The sequence below is a fragment of the Folsomia candida genome, unplaced genomic scaffold, assembly GCF_002217175.1.
Source record: "Folsomia candida strain VU population unplaced genomic scaffold, ASM221717v1 Fcan01_Sc010, whole genome shotgun sequence".
Classification (NCBI taxonomy): Eukaryota; Metazoa; Arthropoda; class Collembola; order Entomobryomorpha; family Isotomidae; genus Folsomia; species Folsomia candida.
Genome location: NW_019091202.1, coordinates 3,890,641 through 3,915,304, shown reverse-complemented (window position 1 = coordinate 3,915,304; position 24,664 = coordinate 3,890,641). Strand labels below are relative to the sequence as shown.

At 39.1% G+C, this 24,664-nt stretch overlaps 1 long non-coding RNA gene across 1 annotated transcript; it reads right to left on the bottom strand.

Annotated features, from left to right (window-relative positions):
* Positions 1-13,766: 13,766 nt before the first annotated feature.
* LOC118436782 lies at positions 13,767-24,202 on the bottom strand. Its single transcript, XR_004835701.1, has 4 exons — positions 23,665-24,202; positions 23,287-23,493; positions 17,725-17,882; positions 13,767-14,129 (listed from the first exon to the last, which is right to left on the bottom strand). It is a non-coding gene; the product is annotated as an uncharacterized LOC118436782 (long non-coding RNA).
* Between the last annotated feature and the right edge of the window lie 462 nt (positions 24,203-24,664).

The window sequence follows — 24,664 nt, the reverse complement described above, 5'->3', positions numbered from 1 at the left end:
CTGTGAAGCCGTTTAATAAATGCCACGACCAATTACATAAGAAGGCATATAAAAAAAATGGTGAATTTAACTTACTAAAAATAGGTAAAACATACACTGCCGAGCGAAATAAATTGTACGGTGGCTGTCTCCAAATTCAAATTACCATAACTTCTCGACTTGTGGGGCTATAATATTCAACTTTACTTTGTGTTGTACACAATTTAATAGTAATTAACTGGGAGTCATGTTCTGTACAAAAAACCCAATGAAGCATCCAAGAATGGAAGTGATATGAAAAAAGTCAAAAAAATTGTGTGCGAAATAAATTGTACACTACTATAAAAATTACAAATAGCGAACAAAAACTCATAATTTAGTATCAAATGAAACTCTACTTAACGTATAGGACCCTTGTAACTTAAAATCACTGCATTTTCACAACCCTTAATGGGTCGAACCAAACTTTGAACGTTATTTTCTCACATCTTCGAAAATTCTAAATTTAACATCGTTCCTGTCCGAAATAGTTAATGTTCGGATTTTTTCTTCTATCTAGTACCACAAGTGTTCGACTGGGTAAATGAATCAGGGAATGTGGAGATCATTCCCACCCTAAAACCTTGGCTTTGTTAATAACTGCACAGACTGACCTTGCAGGATGCTTAGAAATCCTGTCGTTCAGGAGTACAAAACGTTGACGAAGAACAAGTTTGGCGGCGGAAATTTTAATATTTCGGCTCAAAATATCTTGACAGTAATGCTAGTTCATCCTTCCTTTCAGAAATTCAGAAATTCAATGGCTGAATGACCAATACATATACATAGCTTAATACGAACAGGACCGCGCTTTACCGTTCGTTGTAAGTTCTTCAGTTTTAACGGCGTCACTTTCTTCGCCAAATTAGAATCCGTCCATATTCTCAAAAATTATTGAATTTTCTACCGTCCGACCACAAAAGTCAGTCCGCAAAAGCCTTCACCATTTGAAACATACTATTTTAAAAATTCTAAAAATTTAAAAATTAAAAATTTTGATTTTTTGAGTAACATAATGCTTCATTTTAGGTAAATAATTTTGGAAGCCATGATTTTTGACGGTCCATTTTACCTATAAAGATATTTTGAGTTGGGTCATGCAAAATTCTGCAGCCAAACTTGGTTCAGGTCGACGTTTTGTATTGTAGAAAGACCATGGCCCAAAGCATGTGGAAACGTAGAGCAACTGATTTTGTTAAGAAATCAAGGTTGCAGGGTGGGAATGGCCTCCGCATTCCCTGAAGATTTACCCAGTCGAACACTTGTGGTACCAGATAGAAGAAAAAATCCGAACATTAACTATTTCGGACAGAAACGATGTTAAATTTAGAATTTTCGAAGATGTGAGAAAATAACGTTCAAAGTTTGGTTCGACCCATTAAGGGTTGTGAAAATGCAGTGATTTTAAGTTACAAGGGTCCTATACGTTAAGTAGAGTTTCATTTGATACTAAATTATGAGTTTTTGTTCGCTATTTGTAATTTTTATAGTAGTGTACAATTTATTTCGCACACAATTTTTTTGACTTTTTTCATATCACTTCCATTCTTGGATGCTTCATTGGGTTTTTTGTACAAAACATGACTCCCAGTTAATTACTATTAAATTGTGCACAACACAAAATAAAGCTGAATATTATAGCCCCACAACTCGAGAAGTTATGGTAATTTGAATCTGGAGACAGTCACCGTACAATTTATTTCGCTCGGCAGTGTAATTACCCTTGAATACTTCATTTGATTTGTCAAATCTGGACAACCATTTAAGATAATTGGTAATGCGCGCCAACTAAATAGTCAATTTTATACAAAGTTTTATACAAATTTGCCATCGGTATTGCCAACACCGCTGACAAGCTTTCAAAAAGTAGTAATACTTGATGCCCGTACATATGTATATGAAAATTAAAATATTTATAAATTCTATTTACTGTATTCGTGGGATCATTACACCCTTTTGATTTGCATCGCACAGTTTCTCACTTATTGGTCCCTCCCATGATCCCTCCGGACTGACCTTGTACAGGGACGTGTTAACTTTCCTGGTTACTGTGTGAAAGATATACGCATCTATTTCACAAATTTCAAATGGATGGCTATCTTTCGAAGCACATTTACGAAACAGTTCTTTTTTATAACTGTGATAACCAGCTATACGAGCAAGATCCCAGTTGTCGGGAAAATTTGTATTTTTTAGAGCCTCAGCTAAATTCAAGTTTATACCAAGAAGTTGAGTTGATAATTTGCATTGATAAGTCCCAGGAACACCAGGCAGGCAAATTTCATTGACATGTGATTTACCCGACTTGATTATGGAAATCATCACCAGTTGGGGTAGATACGTTCTTAAATAACAAAGTCCCCTTTCCTCCAACTTCTCGGTTACAAGAATAGTGAAAATATTTTCCGGGTTTCCTGTATATTTTCGAGCTCTATGCCGTAGTAATTTAAACCTAGCAAAATACCTCTGAACATTAGCGTTGATCAAATTTCGTAATGTTCCTAAGTATGGAGGGAAACGTTCAAAGTAGAAAACTAAGAGACAGCAAAGTTTTTTACGGAGATGTATTTTATCCTGCAAACTATGATTGGTTTCTTCTTGCTTGATTTCCAGATATTTTTCGTCACCGAACGATAGTATTCCGGGGATATTTGAACCGTGAATGAAGGCAGCGGCGTTTTTCTAATTAGAAAATTAGAAAAATTTCAATTTTTGCTATCTTCTAATGACAACTTCAAAACGCTATAACTTTTTGCACCCTGTCGTCTGCAACCCAAATTCCACAAATTCTAATGCCATCTTAAATTTCTTAACCACCATAAAAAAATTAGGTTGCAGACGACAGGGTGCAAAAAGTTATGTTGCTTTTCTGAGACAGATTAATATATGTAAGCTTATGGATGGGAAAATTCCGAAAATCATCGGAAAACAAGAGGCGTTAACAAAACTTAAAGTGACGAAATTCAAAGTCACATCAATCAAGACTTATTTTGTACATTGAGTTCAAAAAAATGTAAATAAAAAAATGTAGCCTTAACCGTCTTGACATTCGAAAAACGAGGCCGTGCTACGCCCACTTCTGGTGAGCATCACCATTAGCAGTGTCGCTCAGAGTGGAAAACAACATCTCCACTCTCATGACTCTCTCCAGATCGTGAATATTGGTGTGGACAGCGTCTGAAGTCAGTATCTCATGAAATTTGAGAATAGTCAGTCTTTTCTCATTTTGTATATTTTCAGTGATGTAATTCTGCACAAAGATTGGGTGTAATTTTTGAAATCGGGGTAAAATTCGAAAAGTTACAGCGTTTTTAAAAATCCGAATTTTGGCTGAAATTTGTTTTGAAAATTTCGCCAAGAGCGTAAACATGCCCATTCAGGAAAACGAGAAAATTCGGGTCCACTTATTTTTGAGCAAGAAAAATTTGAAATTAGTCCGGTGGATATCGGGGGTAACCACCTCACACCTCCTCATTGTTAGTACTTAATCTTTGGACTAATTATTTCGTTCCTGCCCTAAACTCTTTGTTGATGACTTTTGGCAAATTTTTTTAAAGTAAAAACTGGTTTGATATTTGAGTAATCTTTAAAATTTTGTTATTAAATCCTTCATTTTGCCCGGATCTTATCGTACAATTTTTCTTTGAATGTAAAACAGGCTATCCAAGAAATAGGAGGTTTATTTTTAAAGTGGTACTACCATTTGAGGTGCCACGCTTTGCGTTAAAGCTACTTCGTACTATAAAACTTTGCAGACCCTTGTTAATGTTTGGTCCGTTTTTTGTCATAAGAAAATCACTGGGATGAATTATCTAGATACACCATATTTCCACCAAATAAAATACATGTTTGAGGAGTTGGTTAGTCAGGCAGTGCATATCGCATTCTATTTAAAGCTAGTGGTTTTTAATACTTAAAGCTAGCAAGGGAACCTTGCTAGCAAGTACTGTCACCTCTCGATTTCCTTCCAAATAGCCTTAATCGACAGATAATTTAGTGAAACTAAAACTTTGTCATAGAACATGCGGTGCAAAATCGCATTTTCGCGAAATATTTGGCGAGAACTGCACCAAAACCTGCCATTTTCCCAATGCTTTTAAAATGTCCATCAGCCTTTCGAATTATGAAATGAACTTTGTAGAATCTTAATAAATTATATTTGTACTCACGTAATTTCAGCCCGATCACGAATATGCAAAAAATGATGCAAAGATTTGAACATTTTTTGCAAATTGAGAAAATCTGCAAAATTTCGCAAATTCGAATTTCTTCGTTTTTTTTTAAATTCAACAAATTTATCAGTTTAACTGATACAAAACATATTTTTCTTATTGCAAAAAATTTGCAAAAGTTTGCAAAAATTGAAGGTTCCAATGTTTAAATTTTATAGAAACTTAAAATTGTCACATATGTAGGTATGAGCGAATAAAACCAAAGTTAATTTGTTGGAAAATTAAAACATGCAAACATTGCAAAAAATTCTACATATTCAATTAAAAAATTGCACCCTGTAAGTTTTTGCAACTTGCAAAAATAAATACCGCAAATAATTTCGAAAAATACGTAAAAATAGACTAGCATTGGTTATTTAACTTACTTTCATGAAAAATTTGCTAAATTCAGTTTTTGCAAATTTTTGCATTTTTTTTTGCAATAAGAGAAATGTTTTGTATATCAGTTAAACTGAAAAATTTGTTGAATTTAAAAAAGGAAGAAATTCGAATTTGCGAAATTTTTCCGATTTTCGCAATTTGCAAAAAATTGGCAAAAGCTTGCATCACTTTTTACATATTCGTAATCGGGCTGAAATCACGCGGACGGGTAACTATATAATTTTTCAATATTCCTTAAAGTTCATTTCATCATTCGAAAGGCTGATGGCTATGTTAAAAGCATTGGGAAAATGACAGGTTTTGGTGCAGTTCTCGCCAAATATTTCGCGAAAACGTGATTTTGCACCGCATGTTCTATGATAAAGTTTTAGTTTAACCAAATTATCTGTCGATTAAGGCCATTTGGAAGGAAATCGAGAGGTGACAGTACTTAAGGTTCCCTTGTAAGATATGGGTAACTATGTATCAATTCCCTACGTTAAAACGGTATGAGTGAGTGAAATTTTAAGCCTAAAAAGGGTAATCTAATTTTTTTGGCTGGGCCCCCCCCCCAAGGCCCGATCCTGGCTACGCCGCTGGTTATCACTGTCATTGGCGCGTGGTGCACCTGTATGCTGAAGTATTTTAAGAAAACAAAAGTACTTAGAGAAAGCATAGAAATGGCTTAAATTGAGGGTAAAATATGGTAATTTAAAGTTAGAATTTTAACACTACTTTACTATCTATATTATCGATTATACTATTTATTACTAAATTAGACAACTAAAAAGATATATTTATTCATTGATTAGGCTAAATAGACTACTATGCTAGTTAACACAATCTATGTACAATGATTACACACGGAGCTCCACTAATAAAATATTTACTAATATTTAATTTTTAAAGTATTTTAATTAGATTACAAATGTAGCTCTATGGCCATAGAAGAGTTGAGCAATAAAATCATACATCAATTGCCAAATTCAATAAAATATACAACATATCATTAAATCAAGAAATTATTAACTTTATCACAGATGGAGGCGTGATGGCTAATTTTGAATATCAATCAATCCATACAACCCTAATTAATGCATTTGCATATATTGCCTGTTCATCGGCCTAGCACAAGCAATACTAATATTGCTATATATTTTGGCCAAGATTTATTCGGATGATATTTCACCTGATTTCCATTAAGTCCTCCCAAAAATTTATCCAAGGAAACGAACACATCGACAGCGTTTATTAGATTTTTATCCAGCACAGACAAAGTATGTTGTGATAATTTTCCTACATAAGTTCTCGTTAATAACATCGAATTCTGACGATAAAATCATGCGAGAACCCCATATCTTTCAGAGTTTAGGTTCATTTATTAAAACATAATCGGCATAAAATTCTACCATTTATACATCTTATGGTATTGAAAAAATATTTATCTAGCATTTTGAAAACAGTTTTATCATTTTTCAACAACACACTCGTAAATAGGATTGCTATTGAAGAGTGAGATTGAATTCGTCTTGGAAGAAAAACGTGTAAAAATTCATAAACCGAGTATGTAGATCATGTTGTAAATTTATTAAGTCGAAACCATTATTTTAATTGGAGAAGCAAATGCAAAGCCCCTAAAGTTTCCAGTGGTCAACCACAATACTTATTACCTATTTGCATGTTCGTGTACAATAGAAAATATGCAGGTAAGAGCAAACTAATGATAAACATGGTGAAAATAGAACACAATGGTCACCATTTTTCTACATTCAATCCAATAAAATATGTATGTATGTATGTATAGAAGCGAAGAGACAATTGTGCGCTGCCCTGAATTAGGCCACCCCTTACCCCGTGGTATCCAAATTCATTTTGATTGCAATAATGGAATCCAAATATGAATTCTCGAACAAAATATGTACGGCATTGACAATTCGTTGTGTTTTGTACCCATTAAATCACGTTGTTGTAAGAGACCCCACTAGTTAAGGCATGAGTAATGATGTGTTTTATGTTATAGAAATCAGATTGGTCAGGTTTTTGTTGCCGACAAGACTGAAATGGAGATTTGAATGTGCAGCATATGTATTTTTATACCATAATACAATTCCATTAATATATTGGTGAAACATAAATGCAAATGCATTAACGGTAGCGTAGACAAAAGAATTCTTGAAAAAGATCATGTCGAGTATCGAGTTTACACAAATTTGATGACAGCCACAAATTTCAATAACACATTAGACTGAACCGCATAAAGTGCACAGAATGTACTCAATATTTCGTTTTAATGGTTTTATATAAAAACTAATAGGTACTCCAAAATAATGAAAACAGATGAATTGGGTATGCTGACCTTAAAACAGTACTATGGCCTTTTGCTTATGTGTATTAATTGATTCACAAGCATTGCTACTATTTTGCTATTTGATAAGCTTTCAAGCTTTTGATATGCCCACATGTAGCACCCCGGCCCTAAATTTGTTTGTGGTTTTCTTCATAACACAAGAATGCAGTACGTTGACGTAACTGTATCAACTTGTAATTACAGATTCCGCATTACCAGTGGGGAATTACTGCTATTCTTCTCAACAGGCATGGCTCTCATATTAGTTTTTTATTTTATAAAATGGACCACTTAACCATACAGAACCTTAACTTGAACCGAAATGTTCACGCTTCTAGCCTATCTGCTGGACCTTCATTGCTTTGAAAGAGACAATAATAAATGCAAATTTATTATAATTATTGTAATTTAATTTCAAGGGCCCATCAAATGCAGAGTTGGAAACCTCAAGAATTATTCTTAGTCACTATCATTAAGAGCTTGTGTTCCGTCAGGGTATTCCGAAGCGATTAGAATACGGACAGGCTGCATATGAATTATGCATGCACCAAAAATAAAAAGTTAAAGTTCATTACCAAGTAACTCATCTAAATGATTATTTCAAGTTTTTAAGACAAACTTGTCGGGGGCGTTAATTCTAATTAACCTCTAATTTATTTAAATCTTAAGATGAATACATTACGATTTTTTAAAACGAAAGCATGCCCACTCAACAAGTCTATTGTATTTACAAAACACATACCGGTGGTTTTGTTTCTAATTGTACATCGTGGCCAAGAATTATCTGTCTGTCGTAAATTTCAGGTTTGCATTTACATATTTGCAAATACTTGCAACAGCAACAGATTTTTTAGGTGATGTAAAAAAAAGCTCGGGTTATAATTTTTATTTGATCAACAAAAGTATCAATCGAAATTGGGCTTACTAGTTTAACTAACGAGGGAACCTCTTATAGTGCCCGGAGCTCCCAGCATATCCACTATATACATTGGACGCAGTTTTTAATACTAGTCCGATGATGTGGCAAAATTTCCGTGTCAAAATGACATTTGGTCAAGTGGTGACGATTTTAGTGACGCGCCGAATGGTCACTTTCTCCCATGATTTCAATCGCGCAGTTCTTTTCGCCACACGCTCCTCATCTTGCTACTGAATTCTCAACTTATTTACTTACTGAGCACACTGGTACTTAATTTAACTATATTTTCAATCCATTTACTATTTACAGCTTATCAAGATTATTTTTCCATTCTACATAATTTAAAGATTATAAAATGTTCACGAGCACTTTTTGAAGAACAAATCCCTCTACTTGTTTAAATTCATAAGAAGTTGCTGTATTTTTTCCGCACTCCAATATTTGAAAGGAAAAACAAATATTGAAAACTTGTAAATAGTAAATAAATTGTAGTGATATTGTAAATATACATACGTACATAGTTTAATTAGATGCCAGTCTCATCGGTGAACAAATGAGTTGAGATTTCAGTGAGATGAGCGGGGAACGTGTGGTGAAGGATGCTAGGTCAATTTGGTCTGGTCAGTTTGGTCGGGTCAGTTTGGTCCCAAGAGAGGTCAATTTGGTCTGGGTTTTTTTGGTCTGGTATAATTCGGTCTGGTCAAATTGGTATGGCGAATTTGGTCTGGACAATTTGGTCTCGTTTATTAAAATTATACAATTTACTGAATTACTAATGTCATTTAAATATTTAAGCATTAATATGTAGGTTTTAAAATAAAATTGTATTCAAAGAAATTTAATATGTAACTTACCAGATGCATTTGCGTTGGATGGGTTGAAAGTAGAACTAATTAACACATCTTTCAAACACTTAGAAGCTTTTTTACATATCGCTGTACAAATTCTAAACAGATATAAGTTCAGTTTCTTTTTAATTTTAAAAGTACCTAATTGCAATTCTAAAATTCTAAAATTCGAAATACCGTAAATACTCTATTTATAGCCCCATTCTATTTATAGCCGGTCTCCAAATATAGCCGGGTCTAAAGACCAAGATTTTAAAATTTTAGCCGGGTCTCTAATTATAGCCGGGTCTCCAATTATAGCCGGGTCTCTAATTATAGCTTCTTATGTATCGGTATTCCCAGCCTCTCAGGCTTTTCAGGGAAAACAGCACGCACCATTAATCAGACAAACCAGAAGGTCGTAGAAATATTATTTAAATTGTTGACAACATAATAGTCCGAAACCAATTAAGACAAAAATCCTGGTTTTTAACTTCAAAATGCCACGTAGACGGCAATTCTCTATTAAAATGAAGCTACAAGCAGTGAATTTTGCGGAAACTAATTCTAATGAAGCTGCCTCCCGTAAATTTGAAGTTAACACGAAGCAGATCCGAACATGGAGGAGTCAAAAATCAAAACTTTGTAAGTCGTTGAAAGTTCCTTTGCGCGTCATGGTTAATTAAATATTATGTTTATGTACGTGCTAGATTTACAATAAATAAATACAGTAATGCAAATTGGCGAGACCGAATTTGTTCACGACCAAAATGACTCCAGACCAAATTTCCCAAGACCAAACTGACCCGACCAAATTGACCTGACCAAATTGACCGGACACCGTAGTGAAGAGGTGAAAGGGTACCTGCGGTTCTAAAAGCCTGGCAAAAGTGACCATTCGGCGCGTCACTAAAATCGTTACCACTTGACCTAAGGTCATTTTGACACGGAAATTTTGTCATATCATCGGACTAGTATTAAAAACTGCGTCCAATGTATATAGTGGATATGCTGGGAGCTCCGGGCACTATAAAAGGTTCCCTCGTAAGTAGATTTAGTAAATTAAAAACAATACGCATGACTTATAGTCGTCTAAGGTATTGAGAAGTTTTATGTTTTATTGCTTGAACTTAGAAAGTCCGGTTTTTAATTCAAGATAACCGTGCTTAATGATTCTTCGTTTTGTATGGGCATTCTCGATAGAGCATTTCGTCCGTTTGGCGATTCGACATTTGCAAGGCATGTGGCTGCTCATACTCCTTGAAACAATTGAAGCCTTAACTACCTGTAATATATATTCGCCCGGCCCCTTCTGGCAATTAAAGTAGTAGCTTTTTTTAATATCTTCCGTTAGGTAAAACACTTGGCTCAAGACATGTTCTTAATTTGGCCAGTTCAAATAATGAAATAAATTGGGCCAATAATTTTCACCGCATAATTTATGTATCTAAAAACGTAAATAACAGTTCCTGCAATTTTTGTTAAGGGTACGAGGGCCCGGCCCCCTTCGGGGCCCGGCCCTGGGGAAAATGCCCACCTGGCAGCCCCACGTAAGGGTGCTGCACGTTGCCAAAGTAGCCCTCATATGATCACAAAAGGGTTTGATTTATTTATTAACAACAATGTATATTCTCGATGGCTACAATATACACGAACTGCAGCGTAGATGAAGTGTGTAATAAAAAATAAGAAAGTAATATATGTACATGCATAACAACCTGCCCAACCGTAGCATGACTACTGCCTGTGCAATAAAGTATACAATACAGGTGGAGCAAGGCCAGAGAATTTTTTTTGCAAAAAATTTGCCCAAAAATTGGGAACCGCTTTCGAGGCATTATCCAAGTTCGAAAAATTGACGAAGGAAGGATCTTTTTGCAAACTGGGGTAAACGAAGGTTTCGCTAATGTAACCCCAAATTTTGTCACCACCATCATTCCAGAACAAAATCTTGATCTACCTGTAGCACTGAGATGAATTACTCCTTTGCGGGTTGCAACGATCCAATCAAAGCAAAGTTGCTAAAATACATGCGACAGAAGCGACTAAGAACCACGTTCAAGCAGGAAGTCGGATTAATAGATAATTAGGAACGAAATGAATGCATTAATGCCAAATATAGTTTTGCGTGAACCCACCAAAACACCTTCACGAACGAGCTTGTCAAAAGTTCCTTGCTTACTCAATAGGTTCCAATTTGTGAGGAATTATGTATTAAAATGGAAAAATATCAAACCATATTAATTACTATTATAATTTTAGTAACTTATGTACATACTTGGTCTTACATACAACACAAACATATGCATTCACTGTTTATAAAATTATTTATTTCTACGAATTTGCAAATTTGGAAGAGTAAATTGAATGTAATAAATTGCTGGTGTACTAATACAAGAATTGCATTTAATAAAATACACAATATAGTTGGATTTGAGTTATGCATATGATATGAAATAGTTCCACATACATTGTATTGTAAATTGCAGAGAGCAATTGTTGGATTCATTTAGCCGCTGGTTCACTCTCATTATGAATTACGTTTACAAGAGACATTGAATATAAACAAGTTGAAATTTATAATGGGGCGTAATTGCGAAACTATCTAGTTGTCACTCTCTACTGTAATTGTACTTTTGTTTACAATAAACCCTTGGATATGATATGGAAATTGTATCCAGTAACATTCTCTTGAAGGGAAGGTATTTCACTTTTTAGGTTAAAATCGGCATGACTTTTAAAAACTCACAACTCTGCGTGCAGGGTTCGGAAAAACCCGGGGTTTTACTCTGAAAACAACTACCCCGGGGTTTTACTGGGTTTTACTGGGTTTTACTGGGTTTTACTGGGTTTTACTCAATGTTTGGGGTGAAGTCATAAAACTTACAATGTTACGTTAATTTGTTAAATTAATGAATTTTATCAAGATTTATCAAAAACCTTCAATTCAAAATGCCAGGAAGACAAGAAAAATACGAATTTGATCGAATTCCAAGTTAAGCTATAAATTATGATTTTTAGATCATAAACAAAAATTCGAAATAAATAGAGAAATTGACGGAATATTAATCAGAGTACTTAATTCGAGTTAGATATGCACCTGCAAACTGATTCTATTGATTTATCTATTTGAATTTGAGATAAAACTTAGTAAAACCCGAGTAAAACACAGTAAAACCCCAGTGAAACCCCTTTAACATAGTAAAACCCGCTGGGTTTTATTAATTTACGACCCAGTAAAACCCAGTAAAACCCCAACCCAGTAAAACCCGGGGTCGGAATACCCTGTCTGCGTGTGACAATAATCAAAGTTGGTTCTCTGTTAATCTGCCTTTAATCTAATTAAATTAATTCAACACAATTTCTAAGGCCAACGAGGATTCAGGAGTGCGAAGACTAAATTCTATTTTCAAAAATGTCAAATTTCGAAGTTAGGTTAAGTGGTGTGCAGTTTGTTTTAATTATGAGCACTGCCTCACTAAAATTGTGGAATAAGTGAAAAGACATTTCAAGGCCATTGCCGTTCAAGAAATAGCAGACCCCTGGGACGAGCTTTAGGAGGGGAAAGAAAATCCCATTGAAAAGCAGGGAAAGCATTTATTAGTCAAACGGTTAACGGCGTGAGCGCCCAGATACTCGTTCGTTTGGTATTGCGACAGTGGTTGAATGAAGTATGTATGTACAAAGATGTGGACAACAAGAGTGGTTCACTTCGTGCAAAAAATTCAACGTGCCATTAAAATTGCAAGTTGCGACAAATAGATTTTGTAGAATGCTCCGGAGACTGTGATGTTGCGGTTCAAATTTGCATGACTTACAATTGTTAGGCAATTACTATTTCGAAACTACTTTTTCTTTATGGCGTTGCCAATTTATTTTCATAAAGTCGTATGCTACAAATAGGATTCTCAAAAAGGAGATGGGGGGATTCTCAAAAAGGAGAGGAGCTGGAGTGATAATACTATTTTAATGGAAATGGTTAAGGGTGCCAGAGTACAAAATTAAACGTGGTGAACATGCAACTTGTGCTCTTCGAACCGGTGACGAAATTCGGGAGTGTGTGAAGTGTGTAAACCAAATTCTATAGATTGAAGAGAGCTTGTGGTGCTTGGTATGACACGCTCAGTGAAAGATTGGCAGAAGTAGGTTACGTGTGTTCCGCTAGTAAGAAGCTCCGATTTATCAAAACCATAGCAGAAGGAATATCGTATTTGGCTGCAGATGTAAACGAAGTCATTACGAAATGGACGAAATCTACAAGCATAAAAAAATAACGTGAAATTTCTGGGCAGACATTTGCATTAACTATTTAACCACTTTCTGAGAATGTAAATTATAAAAGTGGAGGAGGGAATATTCGTACATCAAAGCAAATACATAGAAGATTTGCTGAAAAATAATTGTTTATTTACAATTTATTATTTAATTGCAAGAGTGTCCGATTCCTATGCAGCCTGCGCTTCAAGGTCAAAGACTGGTACTGGGTAACTAAATAAATAATGACATTTCATTTCCAGTTGCATACGGTACAACTTCTCAAGTTGAAGTCGAAAAGCTATTCATAAAGACAAACATATCATATTTGACAACCGATACTACATTTCTCGTCATTAAATACGTAGTAGATGAGAAATATCATATGTTCGAAATTGCCGGTGGAACATATATGCATTTACATAGCGTCACAAAGACTGCTACACGGAGAATGATTACCATAAATATTTATAACTATGTTAGTCACATTATTCGCAACCTCGAAACTACATGGGCTGAATAGCCCGAATGGGTAATGGGAGCAAGTAAATCTGTCTACATAGATATTTACTTTGAATAAATCATATTGTTTATGAACTATGTTAGGTATATACGTAGTGTTAGGTACATACATAGTATGCAAAATGCAATGTAATAATGCAACCACAATTATTATTAATAAAGCCTTCCTAAATTACACATCTCTCCGCTCTCATCTCTCCTCTAAATGCATACATAACATTGGTGGACCTCCAGAGTACTTTTTCTCCTCTGACTGCCAAGAAATTAACTTTTATATACATAATCTCTTAAAGTGCAAATTATACAATTTATTCAAAATTGAGTACACATCCTTTCCTGACAAACATAATGCAATTTTTCCACGACGATGCCCCTTTGGAACTTTTTCAGTCGACGCACTGACCCCTCACCTCCCCCGTCAGACCTGCTCGAAGCTCCCGAAAGTGTATTTGTTTCTGGCCGACGTTTTAGCCATTTACGTGACCCTATTGACCCTGACTCTGACCGTGAACACCAGATCGTCAGCCCCACAGACAGTTCTCAGTGCGGTGTTGTGACTGATGACTTTGGATATACCAATAGTGATCCACTTCCGCTATCGCACCTCCCCTCGGCCCCTGACCCAGATCATTCCGCGTCGAGCATCCTCCCTGGAAATATAAATGATAATTTGTTAAACAACCAGGTACGTCCTCCTTCCGTTACTTTTATACGCGAGAATCAGCCAGTGAACTTCGTACCAACCCCGGAACCTTCGCGTCCCCCGAACCCTCCTCCTCCACCCCCAGCTAACACATTTTTCTTCGGACCAAGAGCATTAAACCCAGACGCGGTTTTTCGGTTTCCGTCCTCTCCATCCCCCTTCATCCGTCCGCCCCCGCCAAACCGACCTCCAGTTCCTCCTCCCACTCCAGCAGCCGCCACCGCCAACATGGCCGCGAGGAATTTCTTTACCGGTAGCCCTCCACAACCAGCTCCTCTGGTTAATATTAATCTCGAAATGCCAAAATATGGACATGAACTATCCAAGCTCGGACTTCGACTTTTTATTCAGCGTTTCCTGCGCTGGGCGGAAGCAAAACGCTTAACTGTTCCTCAAGCCAAATTAACTCTTCCCTTGGCTTTCTCCAATGCCACTGCCCAACATTATTTCATGATCAATTTCGCGGAACAAGACAATCCAGCCATTGAATGGGCTACCTTTATTAACAATTTTCTGACCAAATGCCCAATGGAGGTTGATGATCATACGTCCGTCCTGGACCTATTAAAGTCCCCAAAACCAAAGCTCGAGAAAGCATCGGTCTACTTGCAACGACTTCGCGCTGTTATGTCTGAGGAATACACAGGCCATGCAGAACCAGATATCATTCGACTCCTTATGGACAATTTGGACCCTTCCCTACGTCAATTCCTCGAGTGCAAAGGACCTCCTTTGACCTATGGTGACTTAGTGTCACTTGTGAAGCATTATGAAGACCGTGGCCTGCAGAAAACGCTGACCCCTCAACTCCAACCGCCCGTAACGATTATCTCCCCAACCGCTCCCCCTCAATCTGTTGGACTCGACGCATTCGCTGGCCTCCACTAGGCCCCCGTAACCCCACTAGCTCCGCCCACGGCTCAGCCTAAGCCCGTGAATAATGCAACTGACGGAGGACTGTCACTCGGAGTGAATTTGACCAATGTTAAGAATATGCAAGGTGTGCTTAATCACCTTAGCGATCTACAAGCTGCTATCATGCGACTTAATGTGTCGCCCTCCCAAAATCACGGCTCAAGATCTCGCCCAGATCAGTCCCAGGATAATCGTGCGCCTCGTCCTAACGGACAACGCCCCTCATTTGAATGTTACTACTGCGGCATCCGCGGACATAGAATTATAGAGTGTCGCAAGAAAATGCTGGCCTTCAACTTAACGACCAAGGGCGTGGTCGCAATGGTGGGTATCGTAATAACGATACCTCCGGTGCTGGCTACCGCACAGTGGGCCAGATTTAAAATATTTTGGCCAAAAATATATAGAAGCCGAGTTTGAACAAACTAGAACTAGATTTTGGTGTGCAACAATAACCAAAGGCATATATTATATGAGGAAATTTTTAATAGTCACATGCCACACCCCCAGTGGGTGTGGCCCTCTGCGACTTTTCGATTTCAACGAAACCATATCATGTGACATATCATTTTTCTCAGCTCAACGAGGGGACCTCGACAGAATCATTATAATTTTGACACCACACCCCCAGTGGGTGTGGCTCTAAGCAAATTGTCGATTTTAACGAAACCATGTAGTGTGATATGTCATTCTTTTCAGCTTGATTAGAGGTATCGACGGAATACCTTAAATTTAGAAAACCACAGCCCCAGTGGGTGTGGTTCCCAGAAAATTGTCGATTTTAATAAAACCATGCCATGTGTTATATCATTCTTCTCAGCTCAACAAGGATCTTTCGACGGAATACTAAAAATCAGCGACTTTTCGATTTTAACTAAACCACGTCATGTCATGTAATAAATCATTTCTCTTAACTAAACGAGGGGATTTCAACAAAATAATTTGAATTGCATTACGTAAATTAAGAAAAACCCACTTTCAAACTTTGCAATTTTTTACAATTTCTTGCTGCATTTTTCAAAATTTTGAAATAGCATACAAAGCCTTAAACTTTTACAAATGTATTTTTCTAATCTTTTTTTGTAATTTTTGAGAAAAAATGGTTTTGCTCTTTCATTTATGATATAGCGTTAAAATTATATAACATACAAAACATAAGTTTTTGACAAATTTTAATTTGGGCTGAAAATGCCCTCTAAACCGCCACAACCGAAAACGCGAGCCTTCATGGAAACGCAAAATACGGGTAGTGCTATTTCGGTGTGGGAGAAAACAACTTTAACTCGCTGAATTCCGCACCCACTGGGGGTGTGGTTTCAAAATTCTAATTATTCTGTGGATATTCACTCGTATAGCTGAGAAAAATGATATATCACATGATATTGTTCTCGTTAAAATTGAGAATTTTCTTAGAGCCACACCCACTGGGGGTGTGGTGACAAAATTTTAATCATTCCATCGAGATCCCCTCATCGAGCTGAGAAAAATGACATATCACATGACATGGTTTCGTTGAAATCTAAAAGTTGCCGAGGACCACACCCACTGGGGGTGTGGTTTCTAAACTCTAATGAATCTGTCGAGATTCCCTCGCCGAGCTGAGAAAAATGATATATAACATGAAATGGTTCCGTTAAAATCGAAAAGTCGCCTAAAAGTGGGTGTGGTTGGAATAAAGCTTGATGGTCGCAGACGGTCGCAGCAGGGTATACTTAGCACACCATGGGGTATTTAATGGCATGAGTTTTGAGTCCGCAATGCGTGAAGTTTTGTGAAGTTTTTAGAATATGTGTTCGCCCTATCTTCGTAATGTATTACGAAAAGTTTACCCCATGGGTACACCCGAGTGGGTGTAACATTTGGTTTTATATTTTGCATGGAGGACATGTTGGTTCTATACTACACGTTGAAATATGTGAATAGCCAATTCAAGATACCGCCTTAATGGCCACATTTTTAGGCTCCTGGCCCATTGTGTACCGCCGCGATAACCGCCGCCGTGACGACTCTCCTCGTGACCACCGCCGTCGCAATGACAACCGTGACTACCGTCGCCGAGATGACTCCCCCCACGATGAGCGTCGCAATTCAGACTTTCAGCCGCGCCGCCGTGGTGAATCTCCCCGTCGCCGTGACAACTTCCATCATAATACTACGGATCGTGACGACACGAGACGCGAAAACCATCAGTGGGATGAGCGTTCAACGCGTACCCCTCCCGGTTCACCGCCCCCGTCGGGAAACGCCCGGCTTTGGGCAGATTGATCTGCCCACCATCCCTGAAGCCTTTAAAATCTATTCTACGTCCATCGTCCCCCTCCCTTGACCCTGCTGGACCGCGACATGTTACGTTTAACCAAAATACGATTGACTTACGCATCAACCTGCAAGATTTCTCTGCTAATCATGGACCAGTAACAATCGACACTTTTATCAATAATCAACGAATCACTGCAACAGTCGATAATGGTGCTAAAGCCTCAATCATCACAGAAGCCCTTGCTGTTGGTTTACCCCGGATTAACCCAAATTTACCTTACCGACTGTCGGATTTTGGCAATCATACCATTAGAGATTGCGGCCTGGTCATTCTACCTCTCAAAATTGGTACCCAACAAGTGACATACCCGTTTTTCGTTGTTCCCTCATCACCATGTCCTCTTCTACTTGGGCATGATTTTCAAGTACATTTCCTCCTGTCCAGCAACGAATCCTTTCGCTGTTTAATGTCTCCTATCCTTGGTTCCGTCCCGTATACAAGCGCCCCGCAACGATTATTCCATTCCTGCGATATAACAAAGCGAGATAACAAAGAAATTATGCAATCACTAAACAGAAATATGGACATGAAATTACTTGATGCGTCTCAGCGGACTCCCTCGACACAACCGGAACAACCCCCAGCCCAAAACCACTTCTGCCATCCCTAACAATTTCACCAGCAGCCTCGGGGCCCTCACCACCACCACCACCGCCATTACCATCAGCCCTACTTTCACCACCACCAGCCGCACTTTCTCCACCACCGGTAGCTGCAGCTGAACTTTCACCGCCACCTTTTCTTATGGATCTGACCAAACTCAAAATCAATCCCAACATTTCGCCTTCTACGAGAGCCAAGTTGCTTTCTCTGATCACGGAATTTAAGCATATTTTTTCATGGGACCCAACCAAATTAGGGCGAACCGACCGTGTAGAATTCGATATTGACAACGGAGATCATCCTCCCATTAGAATGCAACAATTTAATCATTCAGAAAAGATTCACAGAGACATCAAAAGTCACGTCGACAAACTTTTAGCCCAAGGAATTGTACGTCCCATCCGTGGGTCATGGTCCTCTCCTTGCTTTTTCGTCCCGAAAAAGGATGACGACGACAACCTGAACTCTCAAAGATTTACGGTAGACTACAGGTCCCTTAACCGTATTACCAAAAAGATCCAGTGGCCACAAACTCGCATTGATGATATTTTTCAGTCCTTGCGTGGCAAGAAATATTTCACCAGTCTCGACTTTACCTCAGGCTACTACCAGGTACCTATGACTCCTGACGCCCAAGAGAAAGCAACTTTTGTGACCCGTGAGGGTACCTTTGCCCCCACCGTTCTTCCATTTGGGGTCTCAAATGGCCCCGCCCGATTCGCCGAGCTCCTCGATGAAGTACTTTCCGGCCTTAAGGGTGAAGTTTGCCAGAATTTTTTTGACGACATAGTTTCCGCTGGAGCAACCGAAGAAGAAGCATTGGAAAAATTACGATTAATTTTTGAACGAATTGCCGCCGAAGGGCTCAATCTTAAGCCATATAAATGTGACTTTCTCCAAGCGAAATAAATTTACTCGGTTTTTCTCTCTTCGCCATGGGGACAAAACCCGATGAGAAGAAATTACGTGGTGTGTCCCAGCTAAAACCCCCCACCACCGGACACAAAGTGAAGAAACTAGTAGCATTCTTCAGTTATTTTCGCAAATATATACCAAATTTTTCCCGCATTGTCCACCCGTTACAATGTTTATCAACCATCCGAGGGAACATTACGTGGACTGAAGAGCACCAAGCTGCCTTCGCCACGGTCATTGCACGACTGTTGTCACGACCAGTACTAAGATTATTTGACCCTGCCCTTCCTACCCTGTTAGAAACCGACGCCTCTTCTTATGGACTAGGAGCCGGACTTTTCCAATTCTATGAGGGCGAGAAACATCCGGTAGCATTTATCTCACGAACTCTTTCCGTGGCTGAGAAACGCTATCCCTCAGTCATGTTGGAACTCACAGCCATCTGTTGGGCCCTGAAACGCCTGCGACCCCTCATTTATGGTGTCCCCCTTTCCATCGCCACAGACTGCCACGGGATTTGCTGGCTTCTCCAATGGTCAAAAAAAGAGCTCAACTCTCGACTGTCAAGTATGGTTGTTTGTCTAATGGATTATACAATAGTTGAAATTCGCCATGTGAGTGGCAAGAAACATGAATGTGCCGATTTCCTCAGTCGCTATCCGACTGAAGATTTTCAACCAAATCGTGATGAGCTTGATGACCTCCCTATTCTGACAATTGGCTCTCTTAATTTGATGTCCAGTCAAGGTGACGACCCTGAACTAGCCATAATTATCAACAAACTGAAATTAGGACAAGATACAAAAATCAATGAGCATTTCACACTAAAAGATGACGTACTATTTAAACGTGATAACCAATATAACCGTCTAACCCTGGTTATTCCGTCAAAACTCCTTCCGTCCTAGATGAGTTTCACGACAGCCCATTTTCCGGACACATGGGGTTTACAAAAACGTACGACAGAATCAAGCAGCGATATTGGTTTCCTGGTATGCGTCGTCAAATAATGCGATATGTAGCCACCTGTTCCAAATACCAGTTTCGGAAATCACCCAGATCTAAACCCAATGGACTTTTCCAATGCATAAAAGTGCCAAAAAATGCTTTTCAACGTGTTCAAATAGACGTGGCTGGCCCATTTCCTGCCAGTAAATCCAACAAAGAATACATAATTACCGCATCATGTTACCTGACCAAATGGCTCGAAACTGAAGCTGTCAAATCTGCTTAAACTGAGGACATTATCAACTTTTTGGTGAAACTAATATGCCGCCACGGTGTGCCTGCTATCCTCCAATCTGATAAAGGTACAATTTTTACCTCTGATTTATTATCGCAACTTTCTTCCGCCTTGGGCATTAAGCACTTGCTCTCCACCGCCTACCATCCGCAAAGTCAAGGTCAAATAGAACGAAGCCATGCAGTTCTAAATGACTGTATTCAAATTTATCTAACCGATTCTCTCAAATCACACTCTGATTGGGACACATGGCTGCCTCATATTACATTTGCCATTAATTCCTCCAAGCACACCACGACTGGTTTTAGCCCGTTCGAATTACTCTACGGCCGTGAGGTGGTCCTTCCCACGGAATCCGCATTTATTGCTGAGGAATACATTAGTTTGGAGAAATTCCTTTCTCACATAAGATCTGCTCGGACACTTGCGTGGGAGCGAATCCAACACTCTCAAGAGGTTGCAAAATTTTATTATGACAAAAAACGCAAGCATATTGAATTTCCTATAGGCAGTCAAGTTCTCTGCCGTAAGTACATCCAAAAGAAGGGTCTCGCTGCTAAATTAATGCAGTATTGGTTCGGCCCGTACATGATTAAGCGAAAACTTTCTGACGTTAATTACATAATTTCCGCTACGATGTCTAATGGTCGTGTTATCACGGAGACCGCCCATGTTGAGAAACTGAAACTATACAACTCTAGGACGACTGATGAGACCACCGTCAGCACATTCTCCCCTTCTGCTCTGGACATTTCCCACGATGCAAGTACAGACCCTCCTCAGAGTGCAGACCACCAAGATAATGCTGACTATGCTGACGAGGAAGTTTTATCTTCTCTAGACCCACCACATTCCTCCCGATCCTCACCTGGATCTCCGACTCAAACCACCAGTGACACACTGACCTCGCAACAAGCTCAGTTGCCCACAAATAATTTTCTCTTCGACTCTGATTTCCCTCAACTCTCTCCACAAGCACATACATACGAATCTACGCTGTCGCAATCTACGCCACCGGTTCTTTCACCAGTTTTCCCACATAACAAACAACCAACACCTGCACACCAATACAATCTTCGTTCACGAAAGAAAGTTAAATTTCAAGAGGGATCATGAATCCTTTGTGCCTACTTTGTGTTGCACTTGTTTCTGGTGCTCGCCTGACTGGTGCGAAAGACCAACTTTCAAAAACAATTACGCGACTTTCAACTGGAGTTTTGACAACGAATGTCAAAATTATTCCCTATGAATCTACCGTTCCTCTGATTTACGAAATGGATCTCCCTGACCTCGACCAATGGACCCGCCTCTTGACACCGCTTAACGACACAGACATCGGCCAAATTTTGAATGCCACCCACTCTCTTGCACTTCGACTCCTCCCAATTTTCCCGTCCCCCAGTTCAACGTGTCACCGCCGTTCCATAGAAATCATTGGCGACTTTTATAATTGGTGCTGTGGCGTGGCCCAACAAAAAACTGTCGACCGCATGCAGCTTAACGAGCACCACCTTGATAATTTCACCCTACAACTTCAATCGGCCCTTACAGCAGAGCATTCCTTCACAGTTGAGTCCACTAAAATTTTTAACAAAGATTTTCAGGCCCTCGAGGAAGCCCTTAGCGAAACCGACCGAGTAGTTCACAATGAGTTACGCGATATCGCCAATGAAGAAGAGAGACTAGAATCCAAAGCCCAGGATGACCACCATTCCCTTTTTGCCCTGGCCGTCGCCCAATTTCAGACAGTACTGAACCAAAACTGGATCCAGACCCTTAGCGACTGCAGGCAGTCACTACTCCCACCCTTTATTGTTAGCCCGAAGATGCTGCGACGCGACCTACGAGTCCTGCAACGGAAGATACTTCAACATAACAGAGAGCTCAGCATCCCCTCCAGCGACTTGGAGGACGTTTTTCGCTATCCCTTAGCGACTTGTTTGTTTAGTCCGAACAAAGTGGTTGCGACTGTTCGCATCCCCCTAGTGAGCCTGAATACGACGTACGAGATGAAACGAATCCAACCCCTGCCCTTTTTATTCAACGATGACGTCTGTCAAGTGAAAATCGATGTGAATTACGTTGCCCTGTCCAAACATCGTATTATCCCCATCACGCCGACCATATCACTCAACTCTGACCCGACAACAAATGCTCTCTGCTTGCTCCCACGTTTTGATCCTCCTGTTATTCCTGAGCATAATTGCATTCGAACCCTCCTAAAAAGTGCCCCCATCTCAGAAATCAACCAAAATTGCCACCTCTCATGCACTAAGCTGTACCACCCACTAATTCTGCAGTTGGGACCAGCCAGCTTCGGAATCATTGCCCCAAATTCCACCATCAAATTATATCCAACTTCACGAAGTGCCCACAAGAATATTACAGCCCCGACAATTGGCCTTTTGGAAGTGCACCTCTCTTGCTCCAGCCGACTCTACGTGGACTCTATTCTGGTGACGCCCGACTTCCCTTGTCTCCGAACCCAGTGGGATCCGTCTTACCATCATCTTCTTCCCGCCCCCTTCACCAAATTACGCACCCCCATCATCACCAATGCTACTCACTTTGCTGCCCTGGACGAGATTATCAACCAAGAATGGCATGAATCAATTCCTCACACAAACTATTCCGCGCCACCACTTCCTGCCACCCATCACGTGCCCTTGGAAATTCATGCAGCCGCCTACTCCCCCTAATTCCTGGAGTCCACGCCTACCCTGTCCTTGAAGCCATCGAAGTCACGTCGGATGTCCTTACTGTCCTTTTCCTCCTCATTTTAATCCTGATTGGCCTAACCATTTTACGCCATCTTTCTAAATTAGCTAATCGCACCAATCCAAATCCCCGACTTATCTACGCTACTCCACCTACCGAGCCACTGCCGACACGTCACGACGCCCACGAGATGTCAACCTTGCCCAGTGCTCCGCCCCAAACTACGGTCCACCAGTTCGATGCCTTCGGAAATTATAACTAAGTTCATTCATTATTATTCATTCACAAAAAAACTATAGATTTCTTATTATTAATATCAACCAATATTTCTGTATCACGATTTATTCATTTGAGTAATAATTTTGCTTCAATATTTGTAGTTCTGCTTACCGGGAGTGAGGCAGTCGGTGGATGACGTCACCCAGCAATTTCCAAGTTTCCAGTAATTTTTCCAAGTTCCCGAGACCACCCACCCCACCCACAGCCACACCCCCGGTGACCTTTGACCTCTGAGGAGGGCCCTTAAATCCCCCCTTCCCCCCAGCCTTAAGGGCTCTCCCCCCAAGGGGTACCCTTAGATGTTATCAAACCCGGAATCTGCAATTTATCAACATAAAAATTAGTTTTATAGTCATTTTACTGCTTGTCGATACTAGATATACATTTATTTTTAACCAATTTCATGATTTTCACAATTTATTTCTAACATAATTCCCACAATGTCCAAAAATTTCAAAAAAAAAAAATATATATGTATTTAGTACTTACCTTTGCTGTGAATCCGCTTCCTGACATAATTTTTGATGAGGCAGATATGTAGCACTTTATTTTATCAATTTGATTGTATTTTAGAACACAATTTTGTTAGTTAATTCTTCAAAATTTAAAAATTTAGTGAATTTTTCCTCGCCTTTGCCTCGTTGTGTAGTTGTGTAGAATAATGGCGGACGTTATTCCGCCTTTCCTTTGTCCCGAGTGATCGTACTCGTCACTCGTATGCTTTGTTCAGTTTAGTAAATTCGTCGTAATCACTCCTTGTTAAGTTAGCGTCACTACTCTTTTTCAGGAGAAAAAGTCTCCTGCAAGAGGGTAGTATTAGGTATATACGTAGTGTTAGGTACATACATAGTATGCAAAATGCAATGTAATAATGCAACCACAATTATTATTAATAAAGCCTTCCTAAACTACATCTCTCCTCTGTCATCTCTCCTCTAAATGCATACATAACAACTATATGTATGTGGAAATTATTATCCTTAAAATAGAAATAAGTGAAGAGGCGCCTTGAGAGACTTGACCCTTAATCCACACAAACAAAGCTACCCATACATCGACACATTTTTACTTCTGTCCCTTACTTTCTTTTACAATCAGATTGGAGTATATCACTAACTTATTTAGTTTATTCAAATTATACGTGGGGCATTATTAGTAAAATTGTTATTTTGCAGAAAGAACTTATGATAATATGTACTTTTGATACTTTAATTGTAAGGGACTGCATGTGAGTGCATGGGTCGACATTGGCGGGAAATTTGATTCAATTGGCCCTAAGCATGGGTGAAAAAAAAATATCTGACCGGGTAGGACCTGACTGGGTAGAGGTAGATTCCGTCCAGCTCCACTCACCCAGAAACGTTCAAGATGAGTATGGATAAAATTGATACGAATTTGGAAATCCTCCCAAACTGTTAGCTGAAAGTTATGAAGATCTCTCGTTCACGGAAAGGAAATTAAATTTGGCCGACGCTTAATTTGTGTACCA